We start from the raw sequence: 13079 nt of genomic DNA, 5'->3' as shown, positions 1-13079 counted from the left end.
CTGGGAGCACTGAACAAACCAGAAAGCTCCCGATGCTTGATCCCTGAGCTCCACCTAGCAAGTACCGCGGCGGCTAACCTGGGAGACCACCCCAACCAACAGAGACTGAAATTCGCCCCCCAAGAGAGGAAGTGGATAGTTCTAAGCTGTCCCCAAACATGACCTCACAAACGAAAACTAACCGTTGCGAACGGAAACAACTGACCGGACAGAACACAGCCACAAGACACGAGTCCGCACCCTGAATTACAAAAACACTTAAGGCTCACCTACTATTCACACCACAAAAGCACCAGGGGAAAGCGCGAACGTAGTCCCCCACTACCACAAATTATGCAGTCGAGTTTCCCACATTTGGGGAAATCGCAGGGGTCAGCACATACGGAGTACTATGGATAAGCCTCGCCCTGGGAAAAACACCTTCGTGATCGCGGTATCTCCCCTGCCAGGTAAGTATGAGCTCTTGCACCTCCGCCCCGCCACAGACTCACACGCTTCACCCTTTCCACGCACGGTCACTTCCCCGCGCACCCCCCACCCCCCCAAGCCCTGACACACAGCTGGGACTCTCAGGTCCGACCAGCGGTCCAGAACCCGCTCCCACGGCACAGGAACTCCTTCGTGGCGAAGCAGCAGCCCCTGCTCTGCCTCATCTACATAGAAATCGCCCTATCCGTGATGTCACCGACAGCGCCTTTCCCAGTCCCCGTCTGCTTTTCCGCCCCACCCTCGGCCGACTCAGCCGATCAACCCGCTGCCGGAGCTGGCGGAGGAAGTGACGTCTGTCTCTTTCTCCTTTTCCTCCTGCCATTGTCCTTTGGGGAGGTGCGCAGAGACCCCGCGTCTGGTCTCCCCCTAAGACTGTGGTACTTGATCTGTGTCCTGCAGAGAACCCTTCTGGCAGCCAACAGGAAGCTTGTGCACCCTTCTTCAGATAATGTCTTTTAATGCGCAGACTTGAACGTTTAGGATTACAAGGAAAACCGGTTCCTTTCAAACCTGTTTATCTTTGTGATGTAGCATTCCGCTTAAAGTTGAAAGCCGTTCAATGTCAGAGAGAAAACATATCTATGAAACCAGAGAGGCTGCTCAGATGGGTTGCAAACTAGCCATCCTTACTGGTTTTACCACTAGAAGTGTTACAAAGACAGTTGTCCAATTTTATGAATCTTGAAGGGTTTTTTGTTGTTGTTGTTATTTCAAATACAGTGTAATACAAAAATATGTGGCCCCCGCAGAGACGATTGGACACTCTCAGGCATGGTGATGGACTTTGTCATCTCTTCCACGGCCATCTCAGAACCTTAGTGCTTACCTCATATTAGTATTTTATATTCTCCAAAGACACAAAAATAATCCCAATTTGACAAAACAAACAAACAAAAAAACATCTAGGGCATGTCTTATTTGAGGCGCTTAACAAATGACTGGATCATCTCCCTTGTATATAACCCAGAAAACACTGTGAAGTAGAGCAAAATTGGAAAGCCCAAGTCAAAGACCATTTGCAAATTTCAAGTAGATTCCAGTCTGTTGCTCAAATCACAAAACATGAAATGGAGGGGTCTCCCTTGGAGACCATAAAGTCTGTGACATGGTGGCCAGTTGGGTCACTGGAAAACATGGCAAAATATTGAAAATGAGGGATTAGGTGAGAGTGTAGCAACTGAACACTAAATGCTTGATCCAGGTGCCATTCCCTGGATACTGACAGGGAGACACATTGTCCAGGTAATACTGGAAAAATACTTTCTATAGTGTAAACCACAAATAAAATTCCAAGTCCCTCAACTATTTGAATGCACCCCTCCTCTCAGCCAGGGTCATTCCAAAGTTAACCTGAAAAACTGGTTCAGACCATGACGGGAAGTAGGGGTCAGATATGCCTCATTATACCCTCCTTCCTTTGGAATTCAGGCACAACTGACCAGCACATCCGACCAGGCCCAACTGACATTACAACAGCGATCTTAAGACTTTTTGTAGCAATAAGACACCAAACTCCAGGCTGACTCTAGTGTAGCATTACATGACAGATAGCAGGCCCTGAAAGAAATAAAAATATTTTACCCTAAAATACATTTTTTATCATATTTTGAAATGTCCCTACAAAGTTGTCTCTTGTGGGGAAAGTCTACATGCTATAGGGAATCCCTTTCCAGGCCTTTTCCCTAATCTAGGCACCTTTTTAAGTCTGATAAGAAACATTTACAATCAATTCTCTCTGAAGCCTGCTACCTGGAGGCTTCATCTGCATAACAAGAACAACCCCTTAACACAGAGACTCCCGTCTATGGATTCCAGGTCTTTAGATAAACTCTTTCCACCAATTGCCAATCAAAGTATCAGAAAATAACGGCTGGTAACTATGTAATTATGCACATATATGAGTAGAATTTTGGGGGTGGGCACAGTGGCTCATGCCTGTAATCCCAGCACTCCCTCAGGAGGCTGGCAGATTGCCTGAGTCCAGGAGTTTGAGACCAGCCTGGGAAACATGGTGAAACCCCATCTCTACAAAAAAAAAAAAAATTAGCCAGGCATGGTGGTGAGCACCTGTGGTCCCAGCTACTCAGGAGGCTGAGGTGGGAGGATTACTTGAGCCTGGGAGGTGAAGGTTGCAGTGACCCAAGCTTGCAACACTGCACTTCAGCCTGGATGACAGAGGAATGGGCCTTCACTAGACACTGAACCTGCTGGCAACTTGATCTTGGACTGACCATCCTCCATAACTGTGAGCAATAAATTTTTGTTGTTTATAAGTTACTCACTCTGTGGTATTTTGTTATAGCAGCACAACTGGATTAGGACATCAACCTGACCTTAAGAAATCATCTCAATTCAGTCTTGGCTCTGGTGGGAAACAAGGGGCACACTCGGATGTGTGATTTAAAGAGAGTTGTGTTTTTTTTTTTTTTTTTTGAGATGGAGTCTCGCTCTGCCGCCCAGGCTGGAGTGCAGTGGTGCCATCTCGGCTCACTGCAAGCTCCGCCTCCTGGGTTCATGCCATTCTCCTGCCTCAGCCTCCCGAGTAGCTGGGACTACAGGCGCCCGCTACCACACCCAGCTAATTTTTTGTATTTTTAGTAGAGAGTGGGTTTCACCACGTTGGCCAGGATGGTCTCAATCTCTTGACCTCCCAAAGTGCTGGGATTACAGGCGTGAGCCACCGCGCCCGGGCTAAAGAGATTTTTATGAAGAGAATATTTATAAATATAATATGGACAGGATCAAAACAACCCAACCAAGGACTGAGAGGCGCTCAGAATCTGGAATCAGCAGAGAAGTTGTATTGCCTCTAGGACTGGATTGTTGTATAAGTCTGTTCAGGTTGCCATAACAACCTGGACAGGACAGTAGTCATGTCCAGTGATCCTCCCCAAGACAACAGTTCTCTCTAGTAACTATGGTTTTCCTTTCTCATTTCAATTGCCACCTCAATTGACTGAAATGTGAACACCAACTCCTGCACTTAAATGTTGAAGCCCTAACACCCACTGTGATGATTTATGCAGCTGGGGCCTTTGAGAGGTAATCAGGATTAAAAGAGGTTATGAGAGTGGTGTCCTCATGCTGAGATTAATGCCATTACAAGAAGAGAGACACTAGAAAGCTTGCTTGTCCGCCTTCCCCCTGGTGCACGAAGAAATGGTCACATGGGCACACAGTGAATCTACAGCCACTTACAGGCCATAGGAAGAGACCTTAGAAAGAAATCCGCTTTGCTACCACCTTTATCTTGGACTTCCCAACTTCCAGAAGTGTGAGAAATACATTTCTATAGTTTAAGCCACTTGGTGTATGGTATCTTGTTATGGCAACCTGAGCAGACTTATACAACAATTAAGTTGCCTTTCCACTGATGGACTTAGACACAATCTCTTTCCCAAAAAAGAGCTATATTTAGCTACTTTTCTTTTGCATATTGTTCCATTTGCAGCCACACTATTTGTCTTCCCCCACACCACTTCTATCACCAGGAATCCATTTTCCTTGTTTTCTTTTTAATATCGGGAGCCTCTGCTCACTGCACTGCATAGTCCTTGGGGCTTTTTTTAAACTTTATTTTTAACAATCATTTCAGCAGAAAGTAGCCAATTCAGTTCTTTAATTTCCCATTTTATTCTTGGTTTGAAACTGACCTGATTGTGTCCCTTTTGTTATGACCAGTTACTTAGAAGCCATACAGCCCACAAGGTACCCTTGGGTATAAATCCAACTTCTTCATTTTAATGGTGAGAAACCAAAAGCCCATGTTTCCTGATTTCTGGCCCAGCACTGGAACCGTTTTCATGGTCAATTCATCATACATTTTAATAGTGATATTTTATATTTGCATAATTTTATTGCCTTTGCAATGGGCTTTCACATCTATCTTCTCATGTGTATATAGTTTAAAGGCCATTTTTACCCACTATCTCCTAATCATATCGACCACAGCCTCAGGAAATGTCTGCTCTATTATTTCACTTGCCTGTCTGGGTTCTTGGGCAACAGCATAGAATCCTGCACTGTGTTTTCCCTCACGCTTTCTCACTCTCTGCAGAACAAATTTTTGTTACATGCCTTATTATCATGGTAATATTGGCCTTCAGTCCTGTATAGAAGCATTAAAAATGTGCGTAATGTATATCCTTTTAAAATGTTATCCTAAGAAGCATCTTTTAAAAAGAGTTAAGGAGAGTTAGATGAATAAAGAAAGAATATAGTTTCTCCTAAACAAACCCACTAAGAAAATCATGGAAAGAATTATGACAACTATGAAAATGAAGGAGGTATACTTTGTCAACAAAAGCAAAATAACCAAGCTACTCTTAGACATAATCTCACGTTATCTTTCTGTAGTGCTCTAGCATTTTCTAAGCCTTTTCACACACTGTTATCTCTTTTTTCTTTCTCCTTCTAGAAATTAATTATGACTTTTCCTTTCAAAAATGAAGGACTTTTTTTTTTTTTTTACTCTTTTCATTTTTTCCTGAGACCATATGTCAAAGGGAATGTGAGGAACAACTTTGGTGTGGTAATAGCCAAATTTCTCCAGGTCTGCTCCTCAAGCTTGCAAAGTCAAGACTGGCAGAAGTGGTGATTTTTACCTGGGTATCCTGAGAACCTTGCACAGTCCTTATCACATGCAGGTGTTCAGAGTGTGCAAATAAATGAAGAAATGTGAGATTGTGATGATATTTTCATGGCATGCTTTTTTTCCACACTTCCTCATGCAGCCCAACATCCTCTACACTGTGTTGTTCTACCCGTTTAAGTGATTTACCACTTCTCCATTAAGCCAACTTAAACCATGTTGCCTTCAACTCAACATTGATTGATCCCCAATACAGTCCTGTAGGGAGGCAAGAAAACTTACAAACGAACTGGTAAAGAAAGAGAGAGATTAAGCAATTTGCCTCAAATCTCATAACCACTAGGTGATAAATCTTCAACTAGAACTCAAATATCTGGCTGAGAATTCAGTGCTCTTTTCATTTAAATCACATTGCTTCATAAAAATAGATCTGCAGGAAGAATAAAAATGTCCAAAGTGCAATGAGACAGAGAAGATAATATGGAGACAGACATATTGCACAGAAAGCATTTGACCATATGTCTGCCTGATCCCCTTCATGTGTCTTGTTCATAACTTACTTTACTCGGGCAGCAGGAGATAGCATAACAACTGTCAGAGTGAATTTAGGCCACAGTTTTGTGTTGCTGAATGTGTTGAGTCATTTCCCTTAGTTCACATTTCTACCTAACTTTATCTTTTAAGTCATCATCATGGCTTTAATCTCTGATTTATTTTGACTGTTGAGATTTTGTAGCCATTATCCAAATAAAACATTTATTTTCACTCGTGAGTCCCTAATCCTTCCTCAATGGAATTAGCTATTTATTTGATGCAATAGCTAGACCAGTAGGGTTAAAAATGCTTTTATAAAGACATTAATAGCTGGGTATGGTGATGTGCACCTAGGGAGGCTATGGCAGGAAGATCACTTGAGTCCATGAGTTTGAGGCCAATGCCTTCGCAACATAGTGAGACCCTGTCTTTAAAGTAAAACTTTAAAAATTAAAAGAAAAGACATTTAAAAAGGCTGTTTACCAAAATGATGGTTAATTGACAGAAAATAGAAACTGAAACTAGAAATCATTGCCATCAGCTTTCTCTAATGTGTACTTGATCCTTTTCTCCCTGTGATGGAAGTCGAAAGTCTTTTTGTTTTTTTTTTTTTAATCCACTACTGTTCAAATGAGAATAAACAGCCAAATGACTGAATTAGTTGGTAGACATAATTCCTAGTCTTCAATTATTTTTATATTCTTTTGTAATACAGTCATTATTTTTTCAGACTTCTATATTATTGCATTTAACCAGTCCCCAAATAGGGAGATGTTATGTAATTTTTCTATTATTTACAGTTCCTTGATTATAATCTTTTATTTGAAAAGATTATATATTTATATAAAAACACAGTTTCTTTCTTACATATAAATATTAGTAGTAGTCTAAAAATGTCACTCTCAATAAACAGGATGAGTCAACTTGAGGACTAGAGAATCAGGTAGTCAACATCAGAGAACTGGTTTAGCAAACAGAAGGGGCCTACCCAGATAGAGAGAAGTCAGGCAGGGCTGTGCTGTGAAAATATTAGAGAAGCTTGATGGGAGGCCTAATATAGTTTGTCTTTACACCTGTATATTTTGCTTCTTGCATCTGCTTCAATGCCCTCTGTCATTTATTATAACTAGATGTATTGTTCCAATAGATTTGTACTACAGTCAGAACAAACAAATCACTGGATCCAGCAGAAGCCTTAGATATATGACATAACAGAGATTTGCACAAAGATTTGCCCCATTGCCTTCTCGAATTTCTCTTATCATCAATCCATCTAGCTGGAGCTCTCTGAAGGTCATCAGAGGTCAGTATAATTTTAGTAAGATTTTAACTGAAGGATAGCCTTGATGTTCAGTGACCTTCAGACATGTTTATAATCGAGAAGCCACTCCCCCTGTTGAATGATAACCTCTTCCATGAATTACCAAACCAATGGTGTTCACATTCTGATTAACCATTGATTCCCATAAACCCAGCTTCCCCCAACACTGATGATCTAAATAACCTGAATTATTTGCATTGCCTTATCAATTCCATCTCATTTCCTGTCTTGGTGGTTTTGCTCACACTGCTTCTATGTGGAATGTCCGTATGTAGCCACTCGAGTTTCCACCTCATCGTTCCATCATCTGTAGTCTCTATACACTATCCATCATCAGGACTAATGTGAGCTGACTTTCCTCCAAAAAGCTTTCCCTGAACTTATCCTGAAATAACGTTTTTCTCTGCTAACTTACCATTTGTCACGTTAGTATACAGCTTCTCTAACTGTCATGAAATGAAATAAATGGGAAGAAGATGAAACTTGAAAAGAAATCTGCTTCTTAAGGCAGGCTCTGGGGGAATAGCCCTGGCTGGAGGTAATGTAAGGTCTAGATGGTGTTTTTAGAATCTGAAGACTGCAACACCAAACACAACAAGTATAAGCCTAGGCAAGCTGTCAGTGCAGGGCCTAAAATTAGGTATTAGGTATTTCAACAAGTGGATGAATCAATTTGGGGAATTGTATTAGTAAACAGAGGAAGCCCGTCCAGTAAAAGGGAGAGTAAGCAGGGATGCAATTTAAAACTATTGAGGAAAAATGGCTAATAGTAAAATTAACACATGGCCTAAAATATTAAGAAATTAAGCCTGTTACAGAATTACTGACCTGGCTAGTATATAGGAGCATTAACAACACAAAAACAGATTAGGTCGGGATTAGCAGTGGGGGTGAAATAATCTTCAGGGCTGAACTACTGAGCTAGAAATATTTAAATCCTCCTTGCAGATGAAAACTATAGAGGACAATTTATTGGTTCAGCATGAATTTCTGGTCTTCTGTTAAGAAATACGCTCTTTCATTGAAAGCGAACATTGAGGCAGTAAACTCCAAATACAGCTGCAGGTACTATCTCCTGCTGATTTGTGTGTATAGAGCATGAAAGAAAGGCTCAGAAACAAACGCATGTTGGAAAAATAAGCAGAAGGAGGCATTTACTTGCAAAGAAATGTGAGGAAGTCAGTCTTCAAAAGAACTGCCCAAAAAATTTAAAAAATAGAACTTTTTAAAACAAACAATATTATGAAGACTATAGGGTTTATATTAATCTCTTCATGGCAGAAAACAGCAATTTTATCATGGTTATTGTATTCAGAAAGTTCATGACATATCTTCCGACAATAAACAGCATTGTAAAGTCAAGGATAAAGTGATTTTCATTAAGGAGTTAGCAACTCTCAGGAAATGCTCAAGGTTTTATTCATTTGGAGGACTGCAGGTAGACAGAGAGACCCTTTTATTGTTTCTTTATGTCAGAGTGCAGAGTTTTTTTTTCTCTGTTTCTTCAGCAGTGGAACATGATGAACGGGCTGACAATGGTGTCAGGCCCAGATGTCACTTTGGTTTTTACACTTCATCTTGCGGTCATGTTTCCTTCTCTACAGGACATGTTTGTCTACCTACATTTGCTGAACAATGTTCCTAATCAGTACTATTGATTTTACATTTTAATTTGATCCATTTTATTTGCACAGATCTAAGAAGTGTTGATTAATATTTAATGACCTCCTAGTATTTTTTTGATGAAACAATAAACTAAGGCTCACAAGTTTACGTCTATCTATAGATTTATAAAGCCCTTGTGGTTTAAATTTACTTTTACATGTTTAACAGCTCAGTTTAGAGCAGACCAAACCAGTCCGTTCACCTCTACCTGATTTCATCTGCAGTATTTATAATGCAAATGTATCCTTTTTAATAAAAGATATCCAATGTTTCGGTGTCCCTGCTCTGCCAAGAAAGGACATTCTTTCTTACCTCCAAGCCTGAGATTGCATAGTCCATAGAGCAAGCACCAGATTGGTTTCCTAGAAGGATATTATAGGCATCGCTTCTGCGTGAAAAACATAGAAATTATTCTTATTACTGGATTTGTCTTGTCTAATTAAATTGAATTTGTAGCACAGCTATAAATTTTTTATTAAAAAATTGATTCTTCCTGGCTGGGCAAGGTGGCTCATGCCTCTAATCCCAGCATTTTGAAAGGCTGAGGCCGGCAGATCACCTGAGGTCAGGAGTTTAAGACCAGCCTGGCCAACATGGTGAAACCCCGTCTCTATAAAAATACAAATATTAGCCTAGCATGATGGTGGGTGCCTGTAATCCCAGCTACCTGGGAGGCTGAGGTGGGAGAAGTGCTTGAGCCCAAGATTGAGAGGTTGCAGTGAGTTGAGATCACGCCATTGCACTCCAGCCTGGGCAACAGAGCAAGAGTCCATCTCAAAAAAAAAATAAATAAATAAAAATTTCTAATTAGTAATATATTCAGGTAGAAGGAGGACAAATTCTTATTGAACCAATACAAATAACTACATAGTCACAAAAGGTAAATGTTTTTATTAAAGAAACTTTGTGCAAGATTTAACCAATATTGCTAATTAAGGGTATGTTAATAGACAAAACCAAATATTGTATGTCACAATTCTTTACAAAATAATTATTTGTATGTTTTTCTTGGCAACTTATTAGCTTTGTTTTTATATTAAGAATTTCTGCAAGGTATTTTTTCCCTCAACACTAAGGATTCAGAGTGTTTTATTTAGTTTTTACAAATTTAATAATTTGTAAATTTAATTGGAGATTAAAGGTAGATTAAGAAGAAAATGGGTTTCTCTCATGTTCATTAAAGTAGAAAATTAAACTAACTTCAATTAAATTGCCTTACTGAGGCCCTTTAATCCTAAATAACAACCTCTTGTCGTGCTGGTCTTGAGTTAAGCAGTCTACTTTCATGAATTCATCCGCTTCTACATTGTGAATGTCTTGGAAATCCTGACTCATTTACTTCGTATAGTTGGAATATTGTTTGTGGAGACAAGGTCAGCCTATTCTTGGAGGCCTATATCCATGAGTCAATTTCCTGTGGTATCAATAGTATCAACAGTGTCTGCTACCGTTATTACTGGAGCTCTTTTGATATTTCTTCCAGATGACTCAAATTCTGATTGGCGCTTTGTAGAGAGGCTTTTAGGTATGCTTAAAGGGAAAGGAGGGCTGGGCACAGTGGCTCATGTCTGTAACCCCAACACTTTAGGAGGCTGAGGCAGGCAGATCACTTGAGGTCCGGAGTTTGAGACCAGCGTGGCCAACATGGTGAAACCCTGTGTCTACTGAAAATAGAAAAATTAGCCATGCGTGGTGGCGGGCACCTGAATATAGCTACTCAGGAGGCTGAGGTAGGAGGACAGCTTGAACCCGAGAGGTGGAGTTTGCAGTGAGCTGAGGTCACTCATTATGAGGGTGGGAGTTAGATGGTGGGACAAAGAGATAGAGGTCACTCAAATGAAAAGGACCCTGGATAGTATTAAGAATATCTTCACACAGGGTTGCATATGGTGACCAAATGGTGGTAGCGCCCACGGTGGGAGGGGTAGCAGACATGGTGATGGTATTTCCCTAGAACAGGGGTCCCCAGCCCCCAGAGCATGGACTGGTACTGGTCCTGGCCTGTTAGGACCCCAGCTGCATAGCAGGAGGTGAGTGGCAGGCCAGCGAGCATTACCCTGAGCTCCACCTCCTGTCGATCAGCAGACCAGCAGCTGCATTCAATTCTCATAGGAACGGGAACCCTATTGTGAACTGGGCATATGAGGGATCTAGGTTGCCTCCTTCTTATGAGGATCTAATACCTAATGATCATTCCAAATCCATCCCCCACCCTGTCCATGGAAAAGTTGTCTTCCTTGAAAATGGTTCCTGGTACCAAAAAGGTTGGAGACCACTGCCCTAGGACACTTTAACCTCTTCATGAAGTTGCCTGTTCTCTTAGATTTATTTGCTAGAGCAGCCTCATAACTATAGGTGATTCATACTAGGTCTCACAGGAGTTCCAAACAGAATTCTGTAATGATTTTATATTGTGAAACCTGACATCTCATGGCAGCAACATTATCATTATCACCATAATTACATATATAATTACATGATTAATATTTATCGAGTAAATGATAAATGCTAGGCCCTATCTTAAACATTTCATAAGAATAATATTATTTAATTCTCACTATAATTCTGTGAGAAAGATGCTATCGTGATCCCATTTTATAGAGAGGTTAAGTAATTTGACAAGATCACACAGTTATGAAATGGTAGAAGTTGTGTTTAATTGGCAGGTGTTGATTTTCTGTTTCATGTGTATTAGAGTAATTGTTTTTGTGCATCTTGTATGTTTTTAAGATTTTTGCCTAGGTTTGCTTTTTGTTAAAAAGTAAACCAAAACAAAACAAATGAAGACTATAAAACGAAAACCTTTGGTAGAACTTGGGCAAAAATGGTCTGGTCTTCAAGTTAGCATACCAAGTATGAAAATGTCATCTGTTTAAAAATACTAAGCTGCATGATTAAAATTTGACCTTGTGAAAATTTGCTTTCTAATTTATATGGCACACCACCTGAAGGCCAGCACAGAGAAATATATGACCTGTTTAAAACGAAAGGAAGTGTACCTGGGCACGACCAAGAATCTATCAAAAAAGCATCAGAAAGCTCCATATTAAGGTTAATAAAAATAGGTGAACCGCACATTTCAAAGGAGAATCTGGGACACTATTCAAATAACAAAGACTTAAAGCAGGCTGGGTTCACTGACCGGAATAATAGGCACATGCATTTACAGAATGGGGGGATTTTGTCCACTGTACGCATGCTCATTCACACTCACATCTAACCCTACAACACCAGCTCTGAGAAAGTGGATGCAATGAAGGAAATAACATGAGCAGTGACCCTAGTGTACAAACAATATTAAATTTTAGATTCTTTTTGTTTCCATGATAGTCTAATCTGTATTATCTTTTGGCTATATCAACCTTGACTTTGAAATCTCCAAATAAACATTTCAACCAAAATGTACGGCTGTATTGTAATTTCAGCAAGAAGGGTTTTCATTGTTTGCACATATCTTCAAAAAGAAAAAAAAAGTGTGCTTGGTAGTAATCAAAAGCACATTCTCGAGTGAGCATGCTTTGGTGGTATATTCTACAGACTGGGAAAGGTCCTACTTATCACTCCCAAATTTTCAGCATACATCTAGTTTCCTGATGTGCAGCGTTAAAAAACTGCTCTGACTTCTTTGTCTTTCTTTACTGTAGAGAGAATAATAGCTTCTTTGTGAATGGGAGAGCTGGGTCTCTAACTCCACAGAATGACCTTGGATTGGGGAAAGGTTCAGAAGTCTGTGTGTTTGTTACTATTACTATTGCTGCATAGCAAATCACCTCAGTGGCTGAAAACTGCAAGTATTTAGTACTCACAGTTTTGGAGGGTCAGAAATCTGGGAGCAGCTTAGCTGGTTAGAATTGCCTCAAGTTCTCTCATGAGGTTGCAGTCAAGCACTCAGCTGGGGCTGCTGTCATCTCAAGACTCGACAGGGGCTGAAAGGTCCGTTTTCAGACTCATGCACACGGTATTTGGCAGGCTTTAGTTCCTGTCCACACAATAGGTCTGCTTATAACACGGTAGCTTAGTTCCCCCAGCACAACTGATCTAAAAGAGAGCATGCATACTCAAAATGGAAGCCACAGTTGTTTTTGCTTTTTAAAAAATAATCTAATCTCGGAAGCAACATTCCATCACTGCTGCCCTACTGTATTCATTACAAATGAGTACTAGATCCATCCCAGACTCAAGGCGAGGGAATTACACAAGGGTTTGATGACCAGGGATCACTGGGGACCAACTTAGAGACTGCCTATTACAGTCTGCATCCATTACCTGAGCTGGACACCAGAGGAGCAGCAGAATTAGTTCTCTCTTTCTTCTTCTGGAACAAGACTAGTACAAACTAAGCACAAAAGGGAAGGGGGAGTATAACCAGAGCTGAGGCTGAAGACTATGCCAAGCTATGTAAGCCTTATTAAAGATTTTTGTCTATATCCTCAGAACAATAACAAACTCAGACTCTGCTTGCCTCAGTCATCCCTTCAA

General features: G+C 40.5%; 1 non-coding gene and 1 pseudogene across 1 annotated transcript; one reads left to right on the top strand and one right to left on the bottom strand.

Moving 5' to 3' along the window:
* LOC117978246 (neuroblastoma breakpoint family member 15-like) overlaps nt 1–13079 on the top strand; it is a 512107-nt pseudogene that overhangs the window by 35583 nt on the left and 463445 nt on the right.
* On the bottom strand, nt 294–457 carry LOC117978378 (U1 spliceosomal RNA). The gene has a single exon (XR_004669209.1). It is a non-coding gene; the product is annotated as a U1 spliceosomal RNA (small nuclear RNA).

Source organism: Pan paniscus, chromosome 1 (assembly GCF_029289425.2).
Source record: "Pan paniscus chromosome 1, NHGRI_mPanPan1-v2.0_pri, whole genome shotgun sequence".
NCBI classification, from domain to species: Eukaryota; Metazoa; Chordata; class Mammalia; order Primates; family Hominidae; genus Pan; species Pan paniscus.
Note: the sequence above shows the minus strand (reverse complement) of the source record. Positions and strands in the feature narration are given on the sequence as shown.